This window comes from Triticum dicoccoides, chromosome 7B, assembly GCF_002162155.2.
Source record: "Triticum dicoccoides isolate Atlit2015 ecotype Zavitan chromosome 7B, WEW_v2.0, whole genome shotgun sequence".
In the NCBI taxonomy this organism is placed as follows: Eukaryota; Viridiplantae; Streptophyta; class Magnoliopsida; order Poales; family Poaceae; genus Triticum; species Triticum dicoccoides.
Genome location: NC_041393.1, coordinates 712,792,503 through 712,797,499, shown reverse-complemented (window position 1 = coordinate 712,797,499; position 4,997 = coordinate 712,792,503). Strand labels below are relative to the sequence as shown.

At 44.1% G+C, this 4,997-nt stretch overlaps 1 pseudogene; it reads left to right on the top strand.

Annotated features, from left to right (window-relative positions):
• Window positions 1-1,407: 1,407 nt before the first annotated feature.
• On the top strand, window positions 1,408-3,061 carry LOC119336178 (annotated as a pseudogene).
• Window positions 3,062-4,997: the final 1,936 nt, after the last annotated feature.

Here is a 4,997-nt window from a genome sequence, read left to right as displayed (position 1 = left end):
TACGGTATTAATTCACTAAAAAGGTTAAAAAATGGCTTCTCCTGATATATGTATGCATGTACTGTCGAAGGACACTGCCCATGAGTCCATAAAGCTTCACAATTTTATAGATGCATGAGCCTTAAGAAAGTCCATGTGAAGATGTTTCAAGTTTAATTCGGCATATGTTTGTGCTTGCTGGAACGTTTGGCGTCATGTAAATAATAATATTGGTATGTAAAAGAAGGCAAGATGTGCTTATTTCCTTGTAAGGCACGACATACGTTCGTATTCACTCTATATTTCATATGTCTCATTTTGTGGGTTCATTCTTTACAAGATTCCATTGCGTCAAAAAAAAAAATCTCTCCTGACAACTAAATTAATTAAGGCTGGGGTTTAATGACTTGCAAGCCTTCACATCCATACAAACAGGGTGAAGAAATCCATAGTACTGTGCTGGAAATACTCACACCTATATCACTTGTCAATTTATGATATGTGTCAAAAATGTGTGGAGGAAGCGTGTGCAGAACAGCAAACGTCGTTGTTATCTCTATTAAGTCTTGGAAAGCTAAAGATACGAGAGGTTGATGGTGCACCATCCGTGTATATCCATTAAGTCCTGAGTAGATAGTGGCACGAGAGGATGTGGAAATAATAAAACTGATAGTAGTGTTCTAAGCATAGAAACAAATGATTTATTTGCGGAAAATTGAGTGGAAGGAAATGTGTGCAAAATAGTGTTTGTCGTTGTATGGTGTCTTGAGTAGATATAACGTGAGGGTGGATGTGCACCTCATTCAGCTTGCAGCATCGCGCCAATACGAGCATCTCAACACTAATTAATCTCCACCCTCTAATTTTTATGGGGTTGAGCCTGCGTCACTAATTAATCTCCAATCAAAGACTTATGTCGAGTCAAACATTATAAACTTTGACCAAATTTGTATAAAAAATATGAACATCTACAATATCAAATATACATAATATGAAGCTACATTCCATAATGAATATAAAGATATTCCTTTGGCAATATAAATGTTAATATTATTTTCTATAAATTTGGTCAAACTAGAGATACTTTCACTTGAGACAAAAGTTATGCGCGGACTAAAAAGAACGAACCGAGTATTATAATTCATTGATTCCGTATTATAGAATTCGTGCGTGTAGCATAACCGGGGTGAACACATAGGATCATTGATTGCAGATCTCGACAATAGGATTGCCGGAGAAGTTATGGGCGGTGAAGAGGTTTCTAGACGTTGGGATAGGCCCCATGCATGGAGCACATAGTACGTGTCAGACCGCGTGTGGTGGCCGACAGGCAGAGTACAACCACCAGACTGGAAACATTTACCTCACGCTTTTATTTTCCGTAGTACGATCCTTCTGCTTATAAGCATACAGTATGCGTACGTGTTTGCTGCCGAATAAACGCTAGGGGACACACTAGCTAACACGGTCTCACGTATTAACTAGCTCGTTGTGCTGGTCATGGCCGCGGCGCCGCACGTCGTCATCCTCACGAGCTCCGGCTTGGGCCACGTCCTCCCGGTTTCCGAGCTGGCGAAGCGCCTCGCCGTGCACCACGACTTTACCGTCACAATCGTCACTTACGCCAGCCTGTCCACGCCCGGCCACTCCTCGCCGCTCGCCTCCCTACCGCCGGGAGTCTCCGTCGCGGCGCTGCCGGAGGTGTCCATCGACGACCTCCCCGCCGACGCGCACTTGGTGACTCGCAACCTCACCGTCATCAGTTGCGCCATGCCCCAGCTACACGACCTACTGCGCTCCCTCCTGGACTCCCCGGCGGGGGTCACCGCCTTTGTGACCGACATGCTCTGTCCCGCGGCGCTCGCCATCGGCAAGGAGATGGGTCTGCCAGGGTACGTCTTCTACACCTCCAGCCTCATGTCGTTGTTATCGTTTCTCTACATCCCGGAGCTCGCTAGGACCACCACCTGCGAGTGCCGCGACCTCCCGGAGCCCGTGCTGCTCCCGGGATGCGTGCCTCTACACGGCGCCGATCTCCTCGAGCCCCTCCAGAACCGCTTCCGCCCCCGTGTACCAGCTCATGATCGACCTCGGGCGCAACTATCTCCTAGCGGAAGGCTTCATCATCAACACCATGGATGCGTTGGAGCACGAGACGCTGGTGGCGTTCAAAGAGATTTCTGACAAGGGCGTGTACCCTCCGGCGTACGCCGTGGGTCCATTCACAGGGCGGCGGTGCCCCGACTCCGACGAGGTCAAGCACAGCTGCTTACGGTGGCTGGACAACCAGCCGGGCGGCTCGGTCTTGTACGTGTCCTTCGGCAGCGGTGGCACGCTGTCCACGGCGCAGACGGCCGAGCTGGCGGCTGGGCTGGAGGCGAGCGGGCAGAGGTTCCTCTGGGTGGTGCACCACCCCAACGAAAAGGACAGCAGCGCGGCCTACCTCGGCACTGCCGCTACCGATGCCGACCCGCTGAGCTATCTGCCCGATGGATTCGTCGAGAGGATGAACGGTACAGGGCTCCTTGTGCGACTGTGGGCGCCGCAGGTGGAGATCCTTAACCACGTCGCCGTGGGAGGGTTCATGTCTCATGGCAGATGGAACTCCACGCTGGAGACCGTGGCGGTGGGCGTGCCGATGGTGGCGTGGCCACTGTACGCCGAGCAGAGGATGAACGCGGTGATGCTGTCGTCGGATCAGGTGGGCCTGGCTTTGTGGGAGAGGCCTCCCCTAGGTAAGGACGGAGCGTTTGTCCCACAGGAGGAGGTGGCGGCGCTGGTCAGAGAGCTTATGGAAGGGGAGAAGGGCGCCGCGGCGCGGAAAAAGGCCGGTCACCTCCGGGATGAAGCCGAGATTGCTTCGGCGCCGGGTGGGCCGCAGGATCGAGCTCTCACGGTAGTGGCTGGCATAGTTTCCTTGCATCGGAAGAGCCACGTTGTGTAAACAGGAGGCTCCCTAAAAGAACTAAATAAGAGGCATGGTGGCTGAAGTTTATTCTTGATTTATATATGCTTGTATCGACTGCTATGTGTATACATTTAAATATAGAATAATACTTTGTCTTTGATGATATTATTATTACATATCGTAAAGATGGAAGCAGTTTTAAAATTATTCTAAGGTAAAATAAGTAAGACGATCTAAAATTAGTTGTGCCATAATTTTCCAGGTTATAACTGAAATGATTAAGGATAATGATCAGGTGAGTAATCAATTACTATAAGCCAAGAATTTGAACGGAGAGAATTTGACATCACAAATGACAGGGTTGTTTAGATAGACTTTTATATTATCGACCTATATATTTCAATATTTTCTATGGGCCCTTAATAACAGCAAAACCAAAATGCAGAAATAGCAAATCTGATTACACTCCGACTGATGTGATTGAGCGCAATCCTTTCCAACTACATCTGCATAGATCAACAATGTAGTCAAAGTATAAAGGGTACTCCAACTATCCATGTACAGTCAAAATCTACTATCACTTTATTGAATATAGGAAAACGAACCATATAAGGTTTCGTGGTAGTATCACCAACTTTTCTAATTATCATACGAACATCGAGTTCTCCTTTTAATCGTCAAATTATTTGCTTAATTGCTAAGTTTTAACCATGAAATTGTGAATAAAAGCACATTATCCGAATTTATAATTTTATCCTTACCTTGATATAAATGAAGATAGTATGCCAAAATTTCAACCTAGAAATAATAGCCCAATGAATATATCATCACAATATTATGTATTGAAGGCACGCGGCAATCAACAACATCAATTTAATAGCCCCATGAACAGATGAGGATGTTTGGCTCTGGGTGCGCCATCAATCGAAATTGGTACCACTATTCATTACTATCAGATGGCAACAATCAAGTCCACTTTTGTAGTGCCGACATGTAACTACTTCTGCAATAATACACTGCATTATTGCATAATGCACATGGCTAGTTAATGCGCCTGGAATGAATGATACATGCAGCTAGTTAATACGCTTTTACACGCTCTAATTACGTTACACAATGCGATTTTTCTACAGTCTTTGTGAATTTGTGAATCTTGTTTTTGGGTTGTAGGAGTGACATCTGTTGTCTGAACTACGACACAAATACAGTGGTTTCACTATAATAATGAGAATGTTATCTCTTAATGTAATTTTGTATGAGAGAAACTTTTAGGGTAATTGTTAGAGTGCTACCTTTTGAGTTAATTGATTTCCATGAAAATTCATAAATTTTTGAACTTAACACTTGGCATGGATATTTGAGAATACCATATAAAAATTCATGTAATTTTAATTGTGCAAGTCCCTGGTATCATTTATCTTAAGAAAGCTTCATGTAATTTTAATTATGCAAGTTTTGGTAATCTCAGTTGCAAAGAATATTTAAAATGATATAGAAATTCAAATTTATTGGGTAAGCAACAATCCCAAGGAAATTCATTGTACTTATTCGAAGGAAAATAGTAGTCTTGTTAAAAATCAAAGAAAGCCACACACAAATTCCTGGATTTTTCATTGTACTAACACAATGTACCATATATCCCATGATCTCATTGGCAAAATGGGTACTATTGATATGCATGATGATGAGATCCTTGTTAGTTGATATGCATGTACACAAGTTTAACGTATTTGAAAAATTATTAATTATTACTCACATGCATGAAGTTATTGACATGCATTGGAGCCCTTGTCAATTGCCAAGTCACATGCCCACTAGCAATTAGCATTTGACTAGCAAGATGTCTGTGCATTGCACGGAACATCAAGATGCATTTATATGAGTAGTTTATCTTGTGAGAAATAAGTATGAACGAGGGAAGGCCTTATCTACAAATGTGAAGAGGGGTGCGGGTATCTTTTTGCAAAATCATCATAGTTTCCTTCCTATCCGTCAGATATAGATCGGACGGCATATATTGCAAGATGGCAGGCACACCATCATCACCAACTCTGTTTTTTTATAGAGTAGAGATGTAATCCATCTGTTCAAATATATATGGCCTAATACG